Here is a 16,474-nt window from a genome sequence, read left to right on the forward strand (position 1 = left end):
GGAATACCGTCTATAAGGTCTTTCGTCGGTTTTAACTATTCCGCTTGTACACATACTCCACTTACTCTGTACACGTACTCCACTTACAGGTCGGTAGGCACCTAGAGCAGGAGTGGGGAGCCTCCTTTCTGATTGTGTCTGAGCGACGTATGTATACAAATACGAAAGTTCTCGACGGTCTTCCCAGCAATACATTTTATATTCTTCCGCCGGTCTTTTCCACGTTGACTTATGATGCTTTTTGCATTAGGATGCTAAAGGGGTGGAATGGGGGTTGCAGAGGGTCGGTGAATTGTAACAACTTCGTCCGCTATTCATATTTATAAATCTTATAATATTCTCTATTATTTCTAACGGCCCTGCCTTGACCTACGAGCTACATTTATAGAACATTGGTAAGATTTGTCCGCGCGCAGCGGAGCGTCTCGCAGGATTTCCTACTCGTTACTATGCATGAGATGCACTTCTCATTGTGCGTGTCCTGTTGTAAATATGTTCACGTAAACTGTGGCGAGGGTGCGTGAGTAATTAGGTCTGGGTTCTTGGCCATGGTCGATGCAGCGAAAACCGCTGCCAAAGGCGTTTTGATAAGCCCTATACCGAGTTTTTGTCCATGTACAATTTTACAGCAAGGTGGTAAATTCAAAAACGTGTAAGTAGGTAAAAGTTTTCCCAAAAGAAATAGGATCACCTTTTTATTGGACTGGTTGAGTCCAATAAAAAGGTAGTGTGTTTTGTCTGTTGATAAGGAGATGAATTTTAATAATTATTTTATTTGGTTTATGTAAATCCACTTACTTATTTAATACATAGGTATGTATATATCAGACTGCAAACGTAATTAATTTTATTTTATTCAAACATAAAATATACATATTTGTTTTTACCACTTACCATTTCTTACAGGTCTCGGACCAACAGTTTATTATTCCAAACCAGTAGTGTTTTGACATTCATAATAAGTGTTAGTACAAAACTCCAAATGAAGAAGAATTTTCTCTTTTGTGTTTGTATTTTTAAGAAAGCGTGTTTAGAATAGAATAGTTAATTTGTTACTTATTCGTCTAAGTATGCTGTGGCGTTAGGCATATTCTGTATTTACATTTAAAAACAGCATTGTACATTATGCCTCATTTTAATAGTTTTTATTTTTTGAACAATACAAAAATGGTAATCTTCTAAAACACGCCGCCCAAAAGCCGGCTAATATGTAATTGTGCACACTTAAGATAGAAAATATTTACAAAATCATTTATATCTCAAAAATGAAATTTCTGACACCGGGATTTTTATTAAATTTATCTATGGAGCGCATGTGGTTATAATAATAAAATATCTCTCGCCAAATATCTCTGCGTATGTAGAAAAAAAACGAATATATTATTTTCACCGCACCAGCTCAAATAGAAAATCAAATGAACCAAACTAGAATGTGATCGTACACAAAAATCCTTTCATCAACAGAAGGCCGTGTATAAAATCATTTATTTGATATTTTAACCGAGTATCAACATCATGTGTGTTCCCCGACGCAAAGGCGAGCTCACACAGTCATGCGTCAAAGATCTTTGTGTCTTTATTTTTCTTCTTTAGTTTGTGCTATAGTAGGTATAGTTAATATAGGTATTCTCGTACAAAACGAAAATTACTGTTGCAAAAAATAAGTATTATCTTAATTTTTTGTAATATTTTCAAATATTTCACTTTTTTTGTTTATTTTTTCTTATAAAATAATGACCTAGGCATAGAAATTATTGTTAAATTTTTAAGAATGATTCCAAAAAAGTATTTCATGTATGTGTACCAATTAAATTAATCAAATTAAATTTTAATGATAGCAAAACTACATCAAATTGCATATACATGCTACTGCCAATTAATTAAATAAGAACGGTCGGATTCCAACACGCAAGTGTATGACCAGCCTAAGCATCATGTGTGTTCCAATCCATTTCCTAAAACAAAACGTTACAAAGCTTTCCCACGCACAGACAATCATACAAACACACTCATTGTTTGTACAATGTACATAATACACATAATCGTACGTAACTGAAAAACACGCGCTAACTGCGCTAAATGATCTCAGAGTTTTTATTTGACAATCTACCCGGAAGCAAAAGTCATATGTCGCTGTACCGGTGTGGTGGATAGGCCTTTTGCGTATTGTTCGGTTTTTGTGCATTGCTGATGGACTCTATGTTACAAATCTTCGAGTTGATTAATTTGTATCGTGAATTGTTTGTTTGTAGATTGCTTCAACAGTTATAGAAAAAAAAAAACAATTCCTTTAGTAGGGCCTCCATAAGGCGCTTTGCCAACTCCTATGTTGATATCATTCATAATATATGAATTAGCAGACGCCACCGGTGATCGTAGAGATGGCAGCTTCCTCGCACAAAGAATAATTTAAGTATTGCGATAAAGCGAGGAAATGCTGCCAGCATCTACGGCACCAAGCCGCAGGGGAATAGATTTTAGTTATTTATTTTAAGATTAGTTTTATTTATTTTTAGATTTACTTTTTAAGTTTTATAGATGTTATTTAAGTCTGTTTTATTTATAGGTATATAAAGTTAGTAAGTAATTTGTCAGTAAATAAAGTTTATTTGTAATTATAAATGGGATTACCTTTGAATATGTATAACGGAGAAAAATCATAAATCAAGTAGCTGACTAGAGTTCCGGAGCTAACTAGAATTATTTATTACCTGAAGGGTAAAATAATTCATATATATAGCACAGTTATTAATGCCAGTACCTAAACGCAAATCTAAGAAGTACTTTTACAAAACGAAATTTGCATTTACATTCACGGCAATTAATTCCATTCGATTTCACATACAATAACGAGTAGCCCTTAAACAATACAATCTTTTTGTGGCTATAAAACCTGGACTTCCTCGCCACGGCCGGTGCGTAAAAGTTGATCTACATTCCCCCAAATACTCATCATCATCATCATCATCATTTTAGCCTCTCGTCGCCCACTGCTGGTGCCGAGTATAGGCAGTACTCTCTTCGGGTACGCCACTTGTCCCAATGATGGGCTAGTCTCATCCATAAATATTTTGTCGTCTGCCACGGAGTCGAAGAATCAGTCATTTTGTTAGATTTTTTTCAGATGCTGACGAAGATATTATTCATTACCTTTTTTGTTTGCATTACATGAAATAAGTACCTTGTTAGTTTACCTTGCATACTAAGCTACCTTAAATGTAGACCCAGCATAATATTTTCACATCACCTATTCGAAAAGGGAACTTTTCTTCCCTGCTAGGAGGGATCAAAGTGGCACTTTTCTGTTCAAGGACATTTTGTTGCCAGTATGAAATATTGACACAAAGACATATGAAATTAGTATGCAGATAATCGATTACAATTTCTTTATAATCGATTACGTGCATACAATTTTTCTAACTTAAATAATATTTTGTTGTAATTGTAAACAATAAATGTAATTAACGTATTTTAAATTAATTAATATCATATTTAAATTAAGTAAATTAATTAATTAGCGTAATATTTACAAAGAAACGTAAAAAAACTTTAGTTTAATAATTTAATTTTTATTTTGACATTTTAGGTCTCCTTAAACGCAGCCATACTTGTCTATGCAATTTAAAAAGTTTATATTTAAAAAAAAATTACAAATATTTCACAAAGCATTATGCGGTTCTGTATTCTGTATAAATTTGTAAATACTTAGTTTAAATCAATAATAATAGGCCTTTTCATCTGTGTCAGATGTTTTAAGCAGCATCCCGGTAACGACACTAATAATAATATATATAAGTGATATCAGTCTTCATAGTGTTCTTCCGAAGATTTGGTTCAAAGGGGTAAGAGCTAATTTGTTATCAGAAAAATGTACAAAAATAATGTACTTGATTTTCATTGTATCATTTTAGTTGTTTGCTGCTGTTTTTGAAAAGATATTAGGTACATAATTATGAGCTGTAGGTATTTTTAATTTGTCACTACAGTCACGTCTGAAAATATCGATACGGACAAAGTGCCAGAAGTATGTACCTATACTAAGGTCGTGTACACATATTTTTGGCACTTTGTCCGTATCGATCTTTGCTTAAAATAATAATGTTTTAAAACCTAATATATGTTAGTATGTAATTTCCTCATAGGTGATGTGAAAAGCAGTATGTGTCACATGGTAGCAAAATTATTTTCACCTTGGGCGTTAACACTTGAATCCCTCACTACGCTCAGGATTCTATGTTAGAATCCCTCGCTACGCTCAGGATTCTATTATAGAATCCTTCGCTTCGTTTAGGATTCAATTGTACGCCCTCGCCGTAAATATGTCATTTTGCTCCCTTGTGACACAATCTACTATTTTGCGGCTACAAAATCAGGACCCTATCCTTGGAGCGTGACTCATAACGTATGCACCCTGCGATGCGTACACGCATCGATAAAGCGTTTTTTGAAAGATTGGGAGATATTTAAGTACGAAGTGTTCCTGTGAAGAGCGTAACCGTCGTCGCAGTGATTCGTGAAGAAACATTCTTTATTTCGATATTAGTTGTAGGTAATTTATAAAGGCGTCAGTTGAAGTAACTTTTGTTATGGATAAATGTGTTAACTCCGACAGTTGTCGGGCCTAGCTAAGTTTCTTGCTGGAGTCTTCTTACCTAGTCGGCTAGGTTTAGCGAACCAGAGACCAACTCCCATTAACTCGATGATTCCCTCACCAGTCTAACCACATCTACTTAGATCAGGTCGAGTTGCTCAACCAGTGTAGTAAATTGAAGTGTGACGCGGCGGAAGAGTTCTAAAATATCCCCAGGCTACCCAGGCTAGTATAGAGCCCAAGCCAGGTTAAAAAAGAATAAATAAGGAAACTTATTAGGTACCTACAAGAGTTTTGGTGAGCGTTGTGACTCGGCCTGGAGCCCATTTATTAAACTGTATTAAAGTTATATTATTAGAATATTGTCATGGCAAACCTGGCAAACCCATGTGATTGGACAGTTAGTGAACTAATAATATTCAGTCAAATGGGCCCTATAGCTACAGTCGGTGCCCTAATTAACATAAGTACATGCAAACTTTTCTATAACATAGCTAATATGGCGACGTAGGTACTAAAGCTGCCTTACCACTAAGGCGCAGGGCTATAACCGCGAAAATCGAAGTTCGCAAAATGCGAGCATCTGTCTCTGTCTCTCTAATTACCCCTTCATTGGAGTAAAAGAAAAAGATCCCCGCAATTTGCTAATTTCTGTTTTAACGGTAGCCCCTCAGACGAGCGGAGATGAGGGGAATAAACCAATAGCGTTGGTTATAATTCAGCGGAGCGAAGAAGAGATGTGGATTACAACCAGTCCAGTGGGGCACTTACACTACTTACTTACTAAGTACATGCACCAGGAATAATTTTAAAGACAACCATGATATGAGTCATAGATTCGGCCACATAACGTACTATAACGCCGCTGTAACGTCTGCGGTTACGTCACGTGACGTGAACCGTTACGTCGCAACGTCGAGATGTACGTGTTTCCGTGCGGTACCGGTCGCTTCCGGACACACGACTCAAGGACATTTGATATGCAACTGACTTGAAGTGACAGTTGCACATTGCACCGTTTCGAAGTGATTTTTTTGTTTATTTGGTTTGATGATAATTAAGAGTAGGTACATTTTGAATGAGGAAAAAAGTGTTACAGGTAAATATTAGCTAAGGGACACTTGCAATCTTACATTGCCTCACGTACCCACTTAGACCCACACATTTTTTGGATTCTCAGTCCCTATCGTAGGTTTGTGATTTCACTTTAGTACTTACTACACGATACTATAAAATTACCTACAATATACGTAGTAACCACAAACACGTATCAGATATCCGACCGTTGGAGGCAGCGGGTCGGAACCGCAGCGCAGGAAATACTTGTTACTGATTACGTTGTCTCCGGCGACGCAGGCGCAACATTCGAGTTTCAAACTGTTTACATACAAAGAAGCCCTGGGCAAGTAAGGAACGATGACTGGTTGACACAATAATAGGTCCATAGAGTTAGACCAAGATAAGTCTGCAACGATTTAGATAGCACACGCAGTGCAAGTGTTATTTATACGCCATAATTTCATAGAAGTTTGACGTTTAAAATAACACTTGCACTGCGTGTGCTATCAAAATCGTTGCAAACTTATCTTGATTGAATTTTTAACAAGCAGAAACGTCTGCGATCGATGCTATTAAGCTTAGAATAAATTTAAAAGTTGAAAAATTACTGCCTTGGGTGAGACTTGAACTCAGATCCAGATCTTAACCAGACTATCTTCATCAGAGATCTTGATCCAGAGGCCGTGAGTTCAAGTCTCACCCAAGGCAGTAATTTTTCCACTTTTAAATTTATCTTGATTTAACTCATCATTGTGTATTAACTCACTAGTCATTGTGTATTAAGGGCAGTATACAAGAATTTACGAACGAGTGTGAATTGAAGTCTGAAGCCGAAGGCGAGGGCTTACTTAACATGAGTATGTAATTTCTGTACAGCCCGTGGCACCGGCACACACAATGTTTTCATCACATTTATTAGGAAAAGACCGGCCAAGTGCGAGTCGGACTCTCATTACAAGGGTTCCGTACATTACACAATTTAAACAATGTATTTTTTATGTGAAATGTCGACTCACGCTTGACTGCACATTTCTAATAGGTTTTTCGGTGATCTATAGGTAAAGATCTATTTTGAGTTTTTTTTTTATTGACCCAGTAGTTTCGGAGATAAAGGGGGGGGGAATGGTAATTTTTTGCCTATTTTCTTGAATAACTTCTAAACTATTTATTTTAAAATTATAAAAAAAAATAATTGAGATTCTCACAATGAGCTCTTTCATTTGGTATGTAACACGATATAGTTTGACAAACTTTATTTTTTAATTTTCTCATTTACCCCCCAAAAGTGGCCCCCGTGTTTAAAATTTATATGTTTACGTTACATGTCCATCTTTGGGTCACAAACTTACATATGTGTACCAAATTTCAACTTTATTGGTCTAGTAGTTTCGGAGAAAATAGGCTGTGACAGACGGACAGACAGACAGACAGACGCACTAGTGATCCTATAAGGGTTCCGTTTTTTCCTTTTGAGGTACGGAACCCTAAAAATGGAAATAAATAAGACTTCTGCCTAATTTCGTACGTAAGTACGTTGTCGAAGTCGTCAAAATGTAGGATTTACGGACCGCATAGCCTACGCGCAATAACAGCTTTTACGAGCAAGTGTGATGAAAATTCCATTTTATAACTCAACCGCAAAGCTTCTGCTCAGCACGTGACGGATATCTGGAGGCCGATTCTGATTTAACAGTTTGTTAACGTTTGATCTTATTTTGACACGACCGTGACACTCGCTATAGCCGATTGTTTCCCGCACGCGCGTGTCATCGAGTCGTTTCATTAGGCATTTCGCTCGCACTTAATGGTGTGCGTGAGATGTACTGCGGCCGACACAAACTTGATGATAATAAAAAGAAGATCAAAATTATAACAATTATTTACTTTAGAATCGGCCTCCTGATAATACTTATTGCGGATCCTAGGTCCATAATATAGGGAAAAAACAGTATTACCTACTTTTTCCCTTTTATTATGCTCACAGTTTTTTCAGCGGTCTGAGGTTAAACGTGATTCAGTAAATGTGATCTCAAACAATAAGCTTTTTACAATGAAATAAGTACAGTAATGAAATTATGAATGGAATTCATTCATAATTTCTCCATGCAATTTCGAACCTCACTGTACATTAGGTACATCTATTCTCTTTTTAACGAACTTTTAACTTTCTTACTAACACAGAATTTTAGACGGAAGGATCTTAACCTTTCAAACGCCAAGAACACCTAAATGTGTCGTCACTAGTCGTGCCTACCGCGCCATTGACACCTATAGGTGTTTTGGCGGACGCTGTCAAACTAACCTTCACACTTTTAAGTAAGGTTTACATTAGTTCGATTGCGACCGGGACCTTGGCGTGTCAGTGACGTTTTTGTTTATAACGTAAATCGTTCAAAGGGTTTAAATCAGAAAACTTCGAATTTAAACTGTCGTGAGACATACTAACATTAAGTTAATTATACAGCAGTAGGTATCTAGCAAGCGAAGAGAGTACGCGAAGCGCGGCCGTCATGAACGCTACTCGCACTGTTAGTGCTTGAAAAATTTGACCTAGGCTGTCCGAAACATTTCGCGCGGTGATTAAAAACACGTGTTAAACCGTAAAATTAGCTTAATCTTAAAACCTTAATAGAATTATTGTAAGTAATTGATTTTGGTTTCGAAAATCGTGTTTTAGTTTGAATGTTTCAAAACCTTTCGGCGCAGCAGTGCGGGACTTCAAGTAAAATCACAAGTATTATATTATAAATAATAATTTAATCTAGAAAAACCAGACTATAATAAATTATCTTCATAAACCTTAATTATATGGTAAGGTACTTAAAAAACATACAAATTTTAGAAGTCCAGAAGGTATTTACATTTTAGAATGATTAATTATCTTATGCATGCGTTACATAAGTAAAAACATTATTTTTTTACATTCTCCATTCTTTTAACTGATTTTACTGTTTTTTTGTGCACAGTGTCATTTCGAATCCCTTGTAATCAATATATGAAATGTGTCAAATAGAGTATCATTACTAGAGTTAGACCAAGAAAAGTCTGCAGAAATTTTGACAGCACACATATTATTTATAGTTGGTCAAGCAAATCTTGTCAGTAAATAAGAACAAAAAAAACTACACTCATCCCCTTCTTCTGGGCGCCAGCACCAGTGCAAGACAAAGACAGTATGACTCTCTCAGTCTACGCCCGCAATGAGACAGTCCCTTGACAAACTATATACGATAAGTTATGAAATGATAAATTATGATTTTTAATAGAAGTTTGACGTTTAAAATAACACCTGCAACTGCGTGTGCTGTCAAAATATCTGCACTTTTCTTGGTCTAACTCTATTAGTCAGTTTTCAAAATAAAAATATGTTAGGTCAGATAACTTTGTTGACATTTTAGGATTATATCGGAATATGCACAGCACAGATCATTGAAAGAAAACATGTTTAAAGTAAGGATATTACAATTTAATACAAACCTACTTATTAAAATTCTAAGCTTTTAATAAATAAATATTTAAAATATCACTTAAAATATTTTACATTATATCAGTAACTATCAGACTATGGTACAGTAAGTTTTTGAACGATGATTTTGGGCAATTTGGCGCTACGTAGATAGTAGATATCTAGTACGTATATTGAGACGTTGATAATAACGTTGTACAGTCGCCATCATATATATCGGAGCGGCCAAGGCGCTCACAAATATCTGAACACGCCTCTATTATCAAGGCGTTAGAGTGCGTGTTCAGATATTGTGACACCTCGGCCGCTCTGATATATCTGATGCCGACTGTACCATCGCTCACACTGTCCATCTGTAAGCCACGTTACAAAAGGCATAAGGTCCACCGATGGACAGTTAAGAGTGTTGCTGTTTGTACGATACATGTGCGAATAAGTAATTCGCACTATCGTAATGTACGTACTATTACAGTACATGTGGCCCTTTCAATTTTCGATATAATCACGTACTTAATGTGCTAATTATTGCACTAGTGCGGTAAAGTACATATGTACTGTAAAGTTGTAAATTTACTAATTATGTCAATTTCTTAGATTTCACTTATACCAATGTTTGTCGATCCTTTTCGCGGGTTCTCCTTTTTACTTACACGGAGGAACCAAATCCAATTAAAATTTAAAACTGTATATTTATAATGTTTAATCTAATATACTTTTACGTTTTTTTCACCAGACTTTTTCGGTGTTCGTAATCATCGTTTAAAAACCGTGCTGTAAGTACTTAGTAGTATTTTCTAACACTTAACAGACGTAAAAAATCTACCGGAACTTTGGGACTTAGCTGTTTCATTAATTTAGTCGAGTCATATAACAGCACATGTAATCCGAATCGAGTTAGTTGAAATCTAGGTTGAATTCATATTACATACTAAAATTTTATTTAGCAAAAAAACAAGTACAACCGAGGTAAATGCTATTATTTGGATATTTGTTTAATACGATCGGTTGGAACGCCCTCTATGTTACGTTTTATTTCCAAGTAGCTCAGGCTTTTATCACTAGATGAAGCGAGCTGGTAATTCACGTAGTTTAAAAAAAATACTCAAATAGACGAAATAATCCCATAGTTGCATTCACTCCGGTCTACCATATTAAGTATGAGGGCATTATCAGATAAAAGTGTGTCATTTACTTTTTTCCAAAAACCATCCAGTTTTGGGTTATTTTTACTCAAAATCACGAGGACTATCAATTTAAAAGGGAAAAATAAGATTTCGAAAAAATTTACGTTTGTGACGCATTTTTAAACACATTTGTGTATGAAATGTCACAAAACTGACACTCAAAATTTGTATGAAAAACTAGGGACACATTTTTTCTTTGTTTTATTTAATCAATGAGTCGAAATAACCCATTCTTAGTTTTTCGAAAAAAGTAAATGGTACACTTTTTTCTGTAAGCCCCCATAATAGTACATTATCTATTTTACATTCCTTGATTTGTTTCTGAAACTGTCATATAAAATCAAAAATTGATATAAAAAAACAGCTGCCAAGGTACTGTTATTATGGACCCGACTGTAAAAATATTTAGGTTAGGTTTAGTGCATAAAGCTTAATGTCCGGATTCCGTTCTTTTGAACAGAACCCTATAAGCGTTTTAGTTTGCCGTAATTGTTTAAAATTAATTTTTATTTTACGATACTACTCCTAGAGTTACCATGCTGTATGGGCAAAGTATTTACTAATATTCATAAAATACAAGATGTGAAAACAATGAAATTCTACTTTATACAGAATGGCTCAAAAATACGTTGACAAATAATGTTTAGGTTATTTTTTTCTTGATTTAACGTTTTTAACAAAATGATATTAGAGTTGATATTACGATCATTTACCTGGAAAAAAATTTTTTTCTTAAAAATATTCTTTAGCTTTGATAACACAAACGCACAGGTTTGTGAAAATTATCAACAATAGGTATGCAGAAGTAAAAATGTTTTGTCACGCAGTTTACACACACAATCGAGAAAAATAATAAATGTCCCGCTCACATATTAACATCTTAACCATACAGCGGCTATATAAGTCTCACTAAAACGTTATGCAAGCTACACATTCCTCAATTCTAGTCGAATAGTAAATTGTTTCTAAAGGTAACATTCATTCCGATAGCTGCACTGTTGTTGCGGCATTACTGCTGCGGTGTTGAATGTTCATCAAATTTCTGAAATTTCCTTGATGCCGCCCATTCTCATGGGTGACGTATTACAGCCGCGATTATGACATTCAATCCGTCACTCATATTAGCGATCAAATTGACAGATACAGCGTTCGCGTCAAGGCCGCAGCAGTAATGTCGTAACAGTAATGCATCTGCAGTTGCCAGCCAAATGTCACCTATTTAAAATGCATTGATGCAAATGAAACATTTTACGTCCGTCTTACTCCAAAAAGCTGTAGGTATCTGTCACTATAAAACGGCTACAGACTACAGATATAGCTACAACTCTTTATTTAACAATATTAATGTATTTCTATAATTATATTTCATTCCGTAGTTGTAGGTTTTGGGAAATGGTAGCTGCATTTAAATTATACTAAAATTACAAATTTACATCAATCGGTGATCACATTCGTCCTTTACCAAAAACATTTTTATTTCTTTAAACTAAACGAAAATTTATATAAAATTGACTAAATCTGTCATCTAACCACCAACTAGATTTAGCGGCGTAAAAAGTAAAGTTTTAGTTCTTGGTGAAATCCTTCTTGTTTTATTAAAAGAAATACGAGTAAAAGCAAAGACAACTCTAAAGGCTTCTTAGACCCATTTGGGTGAAAACCGGCGTCTTTTCCGTGGACATTACAAAAAAATACGCGTATAAGCAAAGAACTCTAAAGGCTATACCTATACCCATTTGGGTGAAAACCGGCGTCTTTTCTTGAGACATTACAAAAATTTAAAGATTTGGGTTTTTCTAATACTCATCGTATTACTTTATTAAGAAGTAAAAGATTTTAACACACCTATAGGGATAAAGTAAGAGAGTTAAGGCTTTAAAGTCAGTATTTATTTTATGATGCGCACAGTAGAGACTAAAGACGCATCACCTTAACACGCACTAAAAAGTTTTCGACCCATTTTACTTGATGTGAATGTGACACGAAAGGCAAGATTGGTTATTGTTTAAATATTTAAAGATGTTATATCGTACTTAGAAAATATTTCATTAAATATTAGCTGGTTAGATATTATTATAATAGTGTTAACTAGAGATCACAATTCATCAGTTTCATAACTGATCATGAGGCGTATCATCTGTTAGAACAATTGAGATTAATCCTAGTGCTGAGTGCTAGAGTGAGTGAGTGTTGTGCTGTACCATAAGCAGTGGCACACGGACACGGTGTACTCTAGTTCATAAATATAGCAATGGATTAAGGTGAAGATATGTATACATATTTATGAACTCGACTTTACATTTGTCAAGGTAATTTTTATACTACTCAGAGTAAAACTAAAACAAATGTTACCTTTTCTTATAGTTTTTGATCCTTTTTCCATAAAAAATATTGCAAATTGTTTTATCCATTATTTTAAGCAAATTTTATGCAAAGTTATGTATCTATATTGTAAGATACATTGCCAAGAAAACAGAGTACTTATTTACGAATCGCGTCTCAACCTCGTCCTCGTTCTCAATAAATAACAATTTGTGGCTCCTGAAACCCTTTATGCCCTCACCCTATATGGCAAAAGTGACCACCCATCATCTTTTGGATTTTTGAAGTAAAACTTCTTTAGGCGCGACTAGAGGGTAAATCAGATTTTTTTTTCTGACGGAAGTAACGCTCAGTAGTGACTAGTGAGGTAGTGAGTAGTGACACACGCGCAATAAGATAGGACACACGTCAAAGTGCCAACATAGCGATAAACGTCATCGTCAAAGAGGTTGTACTTCAATCGCGCGTAAAGATTACACGCACACACATTTTTTTTCTTATGCATTTTTTTTTTACTTTTAGGAGGCGATGAAGCTTAAATTGTGTATTTTTTACCCTTTAAGGGTTAAGTTGTGTGCAGAATCCGGAGGTCCCTTCAAACATGTACGGGCCTGATGAGGCTAAGCATCTATGGTTGGAGAGCCGGCAGTAAAGTTTCGAACCAACGTGATACCGCGATGAGATGCACAATGGTTTCCCATAAAAGTGATGCTAAGTCCGAATTTGATAGTCTGCCACGGCGGAACTGGCCGAAAGTACAAAAAAAAAAGCCACTTCCGGTGCGAAAAAGGGGGGGTCATTTAACCCATCTGATACTGCAATAATAGCTATGGCATCAGTTAGAAATTTACTGGTAGATACAGAAAAGCGAAATCTGCCAGTATGATTCCTGCCGGAAGTGCTTGACATACGCTCTCAAAGGTGACCATCGGGACCCCTAAATTAACCCATCTGATACCAGCATGAAACCAATTCCAGTCGGTAGATATGAACCTTCTATTCAGGAATATATAAGTCTGCCAGGGCGTTTTCAGCCGAAACACCTTGACATACGAGATTTTGTGGCGCAAAATCCGTGGTACCCGTATTTCGGAATTGTACATATTACGGACATTTCAAATACTGCAGGCTTATTAATTTATTACTATATGCTTATATTTGTATATTATTACGTTATTAATAACATATATTTCAAATTTATTAATATACACAATATAATTTGGGCATTAATTTAATACCTGCTTACGGCTTTGTACTTCTTTGTTTGCCTTATAAAGGTGCTAACAAATTAGCTACTGATATCTTTACAGTTGATAGTACTCGGCTCCTGAAGTATATGTAAGTATGAAACATTATAGGTTTTATGATGTTATTTTGAGAAAATTGGAAAACAAATTTGCTTTGTAAAAAAACTCTGTTAATGAGATAATTAAATGAGACCTCATTGAACAGATTCTAAAACCTCTTTTAAATATAAAATGTAACTGGCCACTTCACGTTGATAAATCAAATGACACGTTGACAATGACATTTAAGACAAACAAGCAGTTAAATACATGATGATTATTTTTTAGATATAATTATAGTTTATTTATTTTGTTCGGTAAATAAAATAAAAATTATGAGAAAATTTCCTAATTTCTGTTAAAAGTTAATTGTTCTAGTGTAAAGTACCATTTCGTAAAATTTCTGTAGCTAATTTGGTAGCACCTTATATATAAATAATAAAATAATTTCAAATTACAATATCCTTTATTTACCAAAATGAACAAAATTATTATTATTACATACTTATTGTAAACGGGTGTGAAAAGACAGGATTTTCAACGTCAAGGACGATTTTTACCAATAATCTAGCTAGACAGTTGAAATTTTCACAGATGATGTATTTCTGTTGTTATTTATAAATATTGGGAGTATTATGGGTACTAGGCGAGGATATACATACATACTTATATAGATAAATATATACTTAAATACATAGATAACAACCATGACTCAGGAATAAATATATGTTTTCATCACACAAATATATGCCCTTATCGGAATTCGAACCCAAGACCATCGGCTTTGCAGGCAGTAAGTAGGCCAGACCGGTCGTCAATAGATTAGTTATCTCAATTTGTAGTGTTATAAAACAACACCCTGAATGTTAAACTACGTCATTTTTGCGTCAACGTCAAGAAATGTAGGGGAGAGGTGGGAATGACGGTATACTTAATGTTTCAAGTCCAATAAAACTAAAAATGCTATTCTTTTTAAGTTTTTGTTATTTTTATTATTATCTTTGGTAATCAGTCTTTCATAATCAACACTTACTAGGAACTCTCTAGTTAGATAATTAAATTAAAAATAAATTAAAATGGCCAAAAGCGCCTACTCTCCATCTTGCCCCCCGGGTATGGTAAGATGGGGGAACCCCTACCGGACAAGATAAGAATGATTCATAGAAATATTATATTTAGGGCCTAAACAAAACTTCAATTTTTGGATATTGGGTCCATCGTCTAATACCTTCTCACGAACTGTTTTACTTTTATTTCTTAAGTCGTCTGAGAGACAGAAAATGTGTTTACAGCTAACATGTACCCCATCTTCCCTTTATAACAGCATCCACCGCTTTTTTCTTGGCCTCTAACCACTCTCCTCTATTTGACTTTCTTTTATACTTTTTCACCGTTCTACAAGAGAAGAATAAATAAATTCAAATCCGCAATTCTTCATCAGTTTATCACTTTAAAACTACGGCCGTCAACCCTATCTTGCCCCATGTGCCTAATGAAATTCGAAAGTAAAAAAAAATCCGTACTTGAAACCAAACAAGTCCTTAGCTGTTGGCGCGATTGCTGGGCCATAGGAATAAATTAACAGTATATATGTGCTGGTGATAATAAGGAAACAAACGCAAACCAAATAAAACACAAAAACCGGCCAAGTGCGAGTCGCGTTCCGTACCATAATACCATTACGCAAAAAACGGCAAAAAGTCATGTTTGTTGTATGGGAACCCCACTTAAATGTTTATTTTATTATGTTTTTAGAATCATTTATGCATCAATTGTGCATTACAGGTAATGAATACAGGTGTTATAAACAATTAGTTATAGTTTGTTGTTATAGCGGCAACAGAAATACATCATCTGTGAAAATTTCATCTGTCTAGCTATCACGGTTGATGAGATACAGGCTGGTGACAAACGGACAGACAGACAGACAGACAGACAGCGGAGTCTTAGTTATAGGGTCCCGTTTTTACCCTTTGGGTACGGAACCCTAGAAATAACAAGGAATATGGCAAAAACAGTTTTGTTGCAAATAAATAATTAACGACACCATTTGTCTAGCCGGTCACTGTGCGAACTGATTGCCATGATGGCGACGCATCGTCATGCACTAACGGGATTCTGATGGTTGGTCAGTCGTGTCGCCATATAAAGCCGCTACCCCGTCTTACTCGTCTTGCCCCTCTCTCCCCTACATAAGATAGTGATTAGACACATCAAATAGGTGAAAAAACGCCTCAAGCGTAAAAGAAACCACCAAAAATCATTTTATGTCGCATTTCAAGCCTGATTTAGTTATAAATACTAATACCCCCTTATTCGTAAAACTTTACGAGCCTTAATTAGTTAAATTATGTTTTATCCTTTTCTTACAAATACATAAGTCAAAATGACAGATAAAGACAAACGATTCATATAGCTAATTCAATGACTATCAATCATATTAATCAAATAATCACATTATTTAATTTATTTTAACTTAATTTATTATAAATATATGTTATTAATAACGTAATAATATACAAATATAAGCATAGAGTAATAAATTAATAAGCCTGCAGTATTTGAA

Source organism: Cydia strobilella, chromosome 14, assembly GCF_947568885.1.
Source record: "Cydia strobilella chromosome 14, ilCydStro3.1, whole genome shotgun sequence".
Lineage (NCBI taxonomy): Eukaryota > Metazoa > Arthropoda > Insecta > Lepidoptera > Tortricidae > Cydia > Cydia strobilella.